Raw genomic sequence first — 11,262 nt, 5'->3', positions numbered from 1 at the left:
TTTTAATTAGGCAGTTTTTTCTTCAATTGCAGCCTGTGTTCCTTAAAAGAAAATATGATGCATTTAAAAAAAGAAAAATGAAACTTTTCAGTTTCATTTTTTATGGGCAGGCAGTGGCCCCTGGGACCACTGCCTGCTCTTAAAAAATATTTTCGCACCCATTCATAAAAGGGAAGGGGTTCCCTGGGGACCCCTTCCCATTTCTCAGTGTTTTACCACCTACTTGAAGTAGGTGGTGAACTGGGATTGTTTTGCGACCGCAAATGCGGTTGCAAAACAATCATACATTGGTGTTAGACTCGCTATTAGGAAGGGACGCCCTTGGCACGCCCCTTCCTAATACCGAGTTGCAAACAATATTTTGCAAGTGGCTAACAGGTAAGCAACTGGCAAAAAATTGTTTGTGCATGTGGCAGACCAATTTTTCGGTCGCAAACGGGCTGAATTACCATTTGCAACCGCAAAAAAGTTTGTACATCTGCCCCATATTGTTTATGGTGATCAGATATTCATGTTCAAAGATTATTCAGAGAGCGGATGCTGAAATGGGGGATCAGATATTAAAGTGGGTTGTGAATTGTGGCACGAAAAGCATGGAAATGCAAATAGTGTAAGCAGCATTAGAAGACTAAACATGGCGATTTGAGTCAAATAGTGCCTGTGTATAGTGGAATAGTAAACCGATGGTTAGTAGGGCATGGATTTGGTATTGAAGTGTGGTGAGTGGACATGGAGAATTCTTGCAAAAAGTTCAGGATGGAGTGCAACTGAATGTTGAGAGTGGATAAGGAGAGCTCATATGAAGAGCTTTACTAGGGAGTATAGGAAGAATTGTGATAGTTGCTTGAAGAATAATCATATTGAGGTCTTGCAAAGGTTGGCGTTGATCATTTTTGGAGTGTCACAGCAACTTCTGTGGATATACAGAGTTTGTGCTGAAGGCGAAGAGTAAATGCAGAGCACAGAGAGCAATTACAGATGGCAGATGTATAGGGGAGATTTACAGGATGGACAGTAAAACAGAGGAGACGTAGATGTTGGAAAGGGCCTGGGGAGGGTTAAAAGTTTACATTATGGGGACAGGAGATTTACAGGCTGAAAACACAAAGTAGACACTGGAGAGTGGGTGTACTGGCCAGAGAATGAATGAGTGAGGTAGATAGCTGATGTTGATACCTGATACAGATTTTATATAGGGGGTGTAGAGGATAGAGGACAGACAGCCTTTAGAGAAAGAATGTTGTACGGGGAGAGTGGATATGGAGCACAGATGTACAGATTAAAAGGTTGATGTGGAATTTGGTAGAGGATTTGTAGGGTGAAAAACAGATGTAGAGGGCAGATTTAGAAAATGTATTGCAGAGGTGGTGAGGTGGTGTGGAGAATATATGGTGTGTGGGTGTAGACCTGGAAAGCTGATGTGCAGGGAGGGAAGCATTTTGGATGGGATAGAGTGCACCTGGAAGGAATAGGACATTGCTTATAGCAAGAGAGTGCATTTAGAGTGTGTATAACTAGTTAGCCAGATGTCTAGGATAGCAAAAAGTTATAAAGGGTGGAGGGCAATAGTGGACATTGGAATATGTATGTGTAGCTTGGAAAGTGGATGTGGAGAGTAAATGCACAAAATGTACAGCACATGCGCATGTGGGAGATTGCATGTTCAGGGCCAAAAAACCAAGTGTATGATGGACCACAGATGTACTGGTCAGGGAACAGAAGTGGAGAACAGATGTTCAGGGTGAAAAGGAAGGAGATAAAAGCTTCTGCAGTGTGCTGGACTTTTCCTATAATTTACTGACGTTTTGGTTTATGCGAGCTTTGCTATGTGGCTTGGAGTAGGGTCCAGAGTAACAAGGCTGCTGCACGACAGCTCTTACACTTTTTTACACAGTTAATGAAAACTCAAAGAATAGCATGAAGATGAGCATGTAGTGATACAGCGCAAAACAAGCAAGAATTTAACTATCATTTATAGGAATAGATGATAGACAAATTGAAAGTCTTCTGTCTGGAAATTAGATGACATTGCTTGCTGTAGATAGCAAGGTTTTATTACAATAGTTAATGATGTACCTATGATAATTAAAACATAATAGAGAGATAATACACAGCTGTCATTGCTCTCACTGGAAGATCTATTGGAAGGTCTATTAATTCACTCTCAGGTGTATTTTAATTAAAACATGTCATATTTACTGTTCTGACTTTTCAAAAGATATTTTTTCAAACATTTTGCAACTTTCAAAAGAAAGTTCAATCACAGTTTATATTTCTTGGGACCACAGCTTTTATGGACAGATATTTAAATAGATATAGGTATGATAATTCATTGCCTTAATGTGATAGCTGAGATGCATGCATATTTTCTAAAATGCAGCTCACAAGTTCAAATTGTAGAATAACTTACATAGTCCTCCATCTTTGTAAATTCAATAAAATACCAATCTGTTAAGTAAGAGCAGTCTACGCGTTCTCCTCGCTGTGCAATCTGGCATTTGAATTTGTGAGTTTGATGGCTAGCTGGGTTGCCCTCTCTACAATGGTCTTGCGGTTTTTAGATGAAACATTGTGGGCGATCTCAGCACAGAAGGACTTGTTACTCATCATTAGTACCACCAGCTCCTTCACGTTGTGTACCAGAAACTTTCGGAATCCTGATGGTAACATGTGCTTGGTCCTTTTATCACTACCATAAACAATGTTGGGCATCAGGATCTGGCCCTTAAACCTCCTGCGCACTCTGTTATCAATACCTTGTGGCTTGCGCCAGTTACGCTTAATCTTGACATAACGATCAGACTGTTGACGAATGAACTTCTTGGTTCTTTTCTTAAGAATCTTCGGTTTGACAAGAGGTCTTAAGGCAGCCGTGATTGTGGCTCAAAAATGTCCGCCTACTCCACAGAGGGGCCAAAGGAAGAGTAGTAGTGCAATAACTGAGACAGAAAGTGTAACAAACACTGAATAAAACAAGACATTTATTTTAAAGTTGCCTATAGACATGCGATTGCAATGTGAACACACTAAAAATACCAGACTGATTTCTGAACCAAATAAATCAGTTATCTTTTATTGTTTCTCATAGGGCTAAGTTGGTATCACAAGGATTCATATCCTTGTCCTGCACACTGCATAAAGATATTGGCAGTGGGCGCACTGACTTATAGAGCATAGAGGAATTTCCCAGATGTTAGGATCTTAACTGAATGTTTGAAACAGATATTGACATTGAATATGAAACCCACTGACCTATCTTCCTTGCATTGCTCTTCTAGTTTACAGCCACACAGCTCTGGCCTGCACTCAACCCAATGAACTTATTTACAATGGCACTGGATTTTGATGAGCAACTAGAGGTTATTTTTCCATCAGCACCACACACAGTGACTTGTAGGTCCATGCTTACAAGGGGAAAAATGAAGCTACATGTTACACAGTAATACCTGACTATTAGTTGAAGGTGTTGCATTTGTCCATCTTGGGAATGCTATTAATTTTTGTTTATCATGTAGTACAATTTTGTAGATCTACCGTGCTCTGTTATTCCATGCATTGCTGATGCTCTATTGTCCCATGCCACGAACTCCCTCTGAAGCCTATCAACCACAATGGATTCAGAGGGTGTACTACTGCAGTATGAGAAAGCCAAAAGGGCCATGACCAACATACTCTGTCGTTTTTTTCTTTAACTACCCACCAACTCCAACACCGAAAAGCACAAGGATAAGTCTATAAATGTCACTTTGACACCAAACCTAACATTGCCCCTTAAAGATATCTGCACAAGCTCAAATGCAGGAGTTGTTAAAGCAGACAGCCTATTCTTCACACACATTCAGGATGTTTGGCTATGTACATTCATTTCAGTCTCCAAAATTCATGGTGCTTGCCAAGGGGATATCATAATCTCTTATGAGTATTACAACAGACTCACCATCAACAACGAACAATTGATAATCATGATCCAGCCTATTGATGAAATTTCCTGTCCATTGATTAATTTTCCAATATCTCAAATTTTTCAAACAGAAGTCACCTCTCCCACCAAACCTTTTTTTTTAAAGCCTCTCACCACTGAATCTCATGTAAGATTATACCACCTTCTCTGGTCAGAGCAACTCATTATCTGAGGCATAGCTGATCATGATAAATCTTCCATCTCATGTCTCATGTCTGATGCTACAACCCCTCTTCATGATACTCAGTATAGACTGCCTTAGTATAAGAACACCCTTCCACAAGCACCTAAAGAACCAAGTATATTCTACCACTCTTATACTTTAAGCCCTTACATAAAAAAGAGCCTCATGAAATCTTGCTCAGCCTTGAGGCATGTGCTGGATGCCGCAACCTTCTCTCCAATTCCACCTATCCCAAAGGTGGCTTCACCAAAACATGGTTAGATGGTACCTCATTGCCTGAATTCAATTAGTTGCTTTTCTCAAGTAATACCATTCTCTGGAAACATATGAAGGGCAAAAGATGGGGTTGGTTAGCTGCTGCTTACCAGAATTACCAAACCTGCAAAAACATCCCCAACATAGCCTAAACATTATTTGACTGTTGAACCTTCTGCTGTTGCATCAGATGCAAACACTTCCTCATCATAGAAGTGGTCCACCACCCATAAATTCACGAAAGAGTTTCTCGAAATGGCATTCCATCTATAATGGATAGGCAATAAAATCTTGAGATTGGTCAACCTCAACCCATGGGGCAAAACAGGCACAAAACTCCATGCAGACTTCCTCTAGAATATGCAGTTAATTGGCGTTACAATTAAGGTAATTGACCCCACATACAAAAATAGACACACCCTAGATATCATGTACGCCAATAAACTTGAATCATCAAATGTAAAGGTACAATCACACATTTGTACCAATCATTCTTTCTTATTGATATGCTTTGCAACTTAATGCACACGTCACAATAACAACCCTGCCACTTAATTTCTCTATGATATACCTTATGTATATAACTATGTAAATTTTGAATTGCCTAAAGATTGAGCAAATTGAACAAACATTATAACTCAAAAGAAACCTTGTTTGATGGCCTGAACTGTACTAGAAATAATGTCCTAGACAAACCACGGCCAGCAACTGCAATAATCCAAACTAGGCATTAAGGAAACCCCAAAAACTTTTAGTTCTCTGCTAGCAGAATTGAAATGAGCCGATTGAAACCTTTTTCACTAATATCACAAGTCTGAAAGAGATAAATTCAATTATGAGATTCACCACAGGGACAAGAATAGAGCAAATAAGAGAGACAAACCTCCTACATCACCACTTGTATCAAGTAGGCACCAAAGAAAACCACGGAACACATCACATTTTACCATGAACAATCTAACACTGATACCTTAAAAGGCAACCAATATCTAAAAATGTGTAAATCATTATCCGTAACTCCTGAGCTACCTCTCATCCCAACTATGGCCCTCCACTATTATAGTCTGCCCTTTCTAATGTCAACTACTAGATACTGTACAGGCTATAATCATTCCAACCAAGATTACAGCCTCAAATTCCTCCACAGGTTCAGCTTCCTGTTTCAAACAATTGCCCCTTTTCTATGGCAATGGCCATTTCCATTGTGAAAAGTTCCTACTTCTGATCTAGACTTGTGCCTGGACTTCTGAATTATGCTCTCAATAAGAAAATGACCAAAGACCTCTTAGATCCTGTCTAACTAGCACCCAGTCTCCAACAGTACATTTTCTGGCAAGAGCATGGAACAAGAGGTGACAAGATAAATCTTGAATTACATCAAGGAAATAAGTTCTTCCATGACCATAAACCCATATTCAGACCCTCCATGCATACTGAAAAAGTAATAGTTATCACAACAGAGCAACTCTTCCCATTTACGTACATGAAGACTAGAAGAGAGCACTCATAGTTGACCTCTATGAATTTTATGATGTTGCTGACCCCACAGTATGTAGGTGTAAAGACTGGAAAAGTGAGCAAAAAGATCTGGAACTGCCATATCTTGGATTAGATCTTTCCTTTCCTACCACAGCAAAAATGTCGGATCCAGTCCTGTGAAGTGTCCTTGCACTTGGGTCCTAGCAGCATTCTTGAAGTATCATCGCTCTCCTGTTTGCTGCTCCTAGTTCAGTAATTACACCACTATGTAGTATTTTTCCAAATGTATATGGATGATATGCAAATCCACATTCAGTTAGACCATCACCAAGATGATCTGTCCAATATTATCTGATGCTTAAATCATGCGATATCCTTGCAGATGATTAGCAGCATTAATCAAATCATGTTTGAGTGATTGATTGATTGATTAATTGATTGATTGATTTAAGGGATTACTGCAACATAATGTAGAGAGTCACCCAGGAAAGTAATCGCAGCATGCATGGAACACAAAACCAGGCATCCAGATTGTTCCAAAAAATCCACTAAGACAACCAAACTGAGAGTGCCCTGAAGGATGCCCCTGGCTTTCCATTAAAGCGAGGATCAAATTCAAGGTCTGATACAACATTTACAAGGCCTAATAGGACAAGGGCCCAAAATATCTGCATGAACTGAACCTCTCTGCCTGAAGATGGTGGCCACCATCCAGCTACCTGATCCATTGAAGACAGCAAAACCCAAAGACATATCCACTATAGCACATTTAAGAGATGTACAGTGCCTCATAAAACTCATTACGTTATTGAATAAAATACAGGGATGTGTGTCGGCCCGTCCGTGCCCATCAGGGACTGGAGAAGGCTGGACTGAGCCCCCCCTTCATGGCTCTCTGACTCAAGGCCGGCTTTGCATGATCTGATGAACATCGAGAAACTTGTAGGAGCAGATTAAATTCCCCGGAAGACCGTATGGCAAGAAGCCTTTGTTGCAGTCATCCCGCCACGCTTGGAAGCAGTCCTTAAAGTTTGGTTGGGGGATTTTCATACTGATTGCCAATGGCTGTTTATAGTAGCTGTTTACAGTCATTCTCTTAACAAGTACGACCCCACAGGAGCACAGTGACCAAGAGAGAAGAAACAGTGGTGTGAGTTTAACAAAAAAGGGACGTGCGCTTTGTTGGGACGCTATTGGGGGCATTCATCATCAAGCTCCAGCACCCTGGTGGGACTCCAGTCCCAGTCCCAGGGTCTATCTCCTGCTACTTGCCCCCTGCATTGACTCCTACTGAGAAGGCAACCATACCGCCAGGACTACAAGTCCCAGGTAGCAATCTCTCTTTCCACCGCAGCTGCTTAAAAGCGCTGCCTCCCCCCCCGCGGCGCGGGAGGTGCACTTTGACGGGTCATGAACAGGCCACTATTGGGGGCATTCATCATCAAGCTCAAGCACCCTGGTGGGACTCCAGTCCCAGGGTACATCTCCTGCTACTTGCCCCCTGCACTGACTCCTACTGGGATGGCAACCATACCGCCAGGACTACAAGTCCCAGGGAGCAACCTCTCTTTCCACCGCAGCCGCTGCTGAGAGGGAGGTGCTTGCATCACACTTAAAAGCACTGCCTCACCCCCTGCGGCGCGGAACACACGTTTTCCTGGGAAATAAACAGGCCGTTATTGGGGGCATTCATCATCAATCTCCAGCACCCTGGTGGGACTCCAGTCGCAGGGTCCATCTCCTGCTACTTGCCCCCGGCACTGACTCCTACTGAGACTGCAACCATACCGCCAGGACTACAAGTCCCAGGGAGCAACCTCTCTTTCCACTGCAGTCGCTTAAAAGCGCTGCCTCACCCCTGCAGCGCGGGACGCGCCTGGGCAAAGCCCGGGCCAAGGGTGGGCCCATCCATGCCCGTCAGTGACAGAAAGAGGCAGGGCCGGGCCACCCCCCTTGTTCCTGTCTTCGCATTGCTGCTCCACCGCAATTCTGATCCTACCTGGGCTTGATACTAACGCCACTGCCACCACTGCTGTGAGGACCCGGTTTCTTGCCTGGTGGGGAACCGCGTGGAAAGCGGACTCCATTTCCCAGCATTCCTGATGGCACGCGCATCACGCCAGACACGCCAAGAGGCGCTAAAATCAATGGCAGGGGTCCCGCAGCGCGGACGTGGCCTGGCCATCCCTGGGCGAAGCCCGGGCAAAGGGTGGGCCTGTCCGAGCCATCTGATACCGAAAGAGGCCAGGCAGGGCTATATTATTTCCATCTTGCATTACAGACTTACATGGATGTTAATTTGAAAAACTGGGACTAAGGTACTAGGGCCCGAGGGTCTAATCTTAATTGTGCTGGTGCATATTATCAAATATGTCATAGACTGCTGCTGCTACGACTGCCAATATAGGAAAATGGCACGGAAAATATTGAGCACACGAAAATCATTAACGGGCCAGGGAGTGGTGGGGACATTGGATGCCTTTCTGTTACGGGCAGAGTCAGCCCTTATCCATGAAATCACTCTTACAGAGCGAAGACTGTCACTAGAGCCTCAACTTCCCCTAAGTCAGCCTGTATTGCTTGATTTTATAATTTACGTAAATGGGTCGCGACACTGCTCGTCATGCTGCAAATAACCCCAAAGGATTCTGGATAGTGTAGTGGCTACGGTGAGTACGCCTACGCCACGAGTATATAGAAATATAATGCCATCCCTGGACACGTGTTTCGAGGTAATTGCCTCTCGTCAGCAGGGAGCAGGTAGGTATGCGGGGTGCCGATGACTGCCATATATATAGGTAAAATACCTTCCAAGGCGCGCAGGTGCAGACACCGGGCTCGTCAGCCAAAGTCGCTCGAATGAGCTATTAGTAATTTACGTAAATGGGTCGCGACACTGCTCGTCATGCTGCAAATAACCCCAAAGGATTCTGGATAGTGTAGTGGCTACGGTGAGTACGCCTACGCCACGAGTATATAGAAATATAATGCCATCCCTGGACACGTGTTTCGAGGTAATTGCCTCTCGTCAGCAGGGAGCAGGTAGGTATGCGGGGTGCCGATGACTGCCATATATATAGGTAAAATACCTTCCAAGGCGCGCAGGTGCAGACACCGGGCTCGTCAGCCAAAGTCGCTCGAATGAGCTATTAGTAATTTACGTAAATGGGTCGCGACACTGCTCGTCATGCTGCAAATAACCCCAAAGGATTCTGGATAGTGTAGTGGCTACGGTGAGTACGCCTACGCCACGAGTATATAGAAATATAATGCCATCCCTGGACACGTGTTTCGAGGTAATTGCCTCTCGTCAGCAGGGAGCAGGTAGGTATGCGGGGTGCCGATGACTGCCATATATATAGGTAAAATACCTTCCAAGGCGCGCAGGTGCAGACACCGGGCTTGTCAGCCAAAGTCGCTCGAATGAGCTATTAGTAATTTACGTAAATGGGTCGCGACACTCCTCGTCATGCTGCAAATAACCCCAAAGGATTCTGGATAGTGTAGTGGCTACGGTGAGTACGCCTACGCCACGAGTATATAGAAATATAATGCTATCCCTGGACACGTGTTTCGAGGTAATTGCCTCTAGTCAGCAGGGAGCAGGTAGGTATGCGGGGTGCCGATGACTGCCATATATATAGGTAAAATACCTTCCAAGGCGCGCAGGTGCAGACACCGGGCTCGTCAGCCAAAGTCGCTCGAATGAGCTATTAGTAATTTACGTAAATGGGTCGCGACACTGCTCGTCATGCTGCAAATAACCCCAAAGGATTCTGGATAGTGTAGTGGCTACGGTGAGTACGCCTATGCCACGAGTATATAGAAATATAATGCCATCCCTGGACACGTGTTTCGAGGTAATTGCCTCTCGTCAGCAGGGAGCAGGTAGGTATGCGGGGTGCCGATGACTGCCATATATATAGGTAAAATACCTTCCAAGGCGCGCAGGTGCAGACACCGGGCTCGTCAGCCAAAGTCGCTCGAATGAGCTATTAGTAATTTACGTAAATGGGTCGCGACACTGCTCGTCATGCTGCAAATAACCCCAAAGGATTCTGGATAGTGTAGTGGCTACGGTGAGTACGCCTACGCCACGAGTATATAGAAATATAATGCCATCCCTGGACACGTGTTTCGAGGTAATTGCCTCTCGTCAGCAGGGAGCAGGTAGGTATGCGGGGTGCCGATGACTGCCATATATATAGGTAAAATACCTTCCAAGGCGCGCAGGTGCAGACACCGGGCTCGTCAGCCAAAGTCGCTCGAATGAGCTATTAGTAATTTACGTAAATGGGTCGCGACACTGCTCGTCATGCTGCAAATAACCCCAAAGGATTCTGGATAGTGTAGTGGCTACGGTGAGTACGCCTACGCCACGAGTATATAGAAATATAATGCCATCCCTGGACACGTGTTTCAAGGTAATTGCCTCTCGTCAGCAGGGAGCAGGTAGGTATGCGGGGTGCCGATGACTGCCATATATATAGGTAAAATACCTTCCAAGGCGCGCAGGTGCAGACACCGGGCTCGTCAGCCAAAGTCGCTCGAATGAGCTATTAGTAATTTACGTAAATGGGTCGCGACACTGCTCGTCATGCTGCAAATAACCCCAAAGGATTCTGGATAGTGTAGTGGCTACGGTGAGTACGCCTACGCCACGAGTATATAGAAATATAATGCCATCCCTGGACACGTGTTTTGAGGTAATTGCCTCTCGTCAGCAGGGAGCAGGTAGGTATGCGGGGTGCCGATGACTGCCATATATATAGGTAAAATACCTTCCAAGGCGCGCAGGTGCAGACACCGGGCTCGTCAGCCAAAGTCGCTCGAATGAGCTATTAGTAATTTACGTAAATGGGTCGCGACACTGCTCGTCATGCTGCAAATAACCCCAAAGGATTCTGGATAGTGTATTGGCTACGGTGAGTACGCCTACGCCACGAGTATATAGAAATATAATGCCATCCCTGGACACGTGTTTCGAGGTAATTGCCTCTCGTCAGCAGGGAGCAGGTAGGTATGCGGGGTGCCGATGACTGCCATATATATAGGTAAAATACCTTCCAAGGCGCGCAGGTGCAGACACCGGGCTCGTCAGCCAAAGTCGCTCGAATGAGCTATTAGTAATTTACGTAAATGGGTCGCGACACTGCTCATCATGCTGCAAATAACCCCAAAGGATTCTGGATAGTGTAGTGGCTACGGTGAGTACGCCTACGCCACGAATATATAGAAATATAATGCTATCCCTGGACACGTGTTTCGAGGTAATTGCCTCTAGTCAGCAGGGAGCAGGTAGGTATGCGGGGTGCCGATGACTGCCATATATATAGGTAAAATACCTTCCAAGGCGCGCAGGTGCAGACACCGGGCTCATCAG

General features: G+C 44.7%; 1 pseudogene; it reads right to left on the bottom strand.

Moving 5' to 3' along the window:
• Nucleotides 1-2,466: 2,466 nt before the first annotated feature.
• LOC146805757 (large ribosomal subunit protein eL32 pseudogene) overlaps nt 2,467-11,262 on the bottom strand; it is an 84,484-nt pseudogene continuing 75,688 nt past the window's right edge.

This window comes from Triturus cristatus, chromosome 8 (genome assembly GCF_964204655.1).
Source record: "Triturus cristatus chromosome 8, aTriCri1.1, whole genome shotgun sequence".
In the NCBI taxonomy this organism is placed as follows: Eukaryota; Metazoa; Chordata; class Amphibia; order Caudata; family Salamandridae; genus Triturus; species Triturus cristatus.
This window is presented reverse-complemented; position numbering and strand designations above follow the sequence as displayed.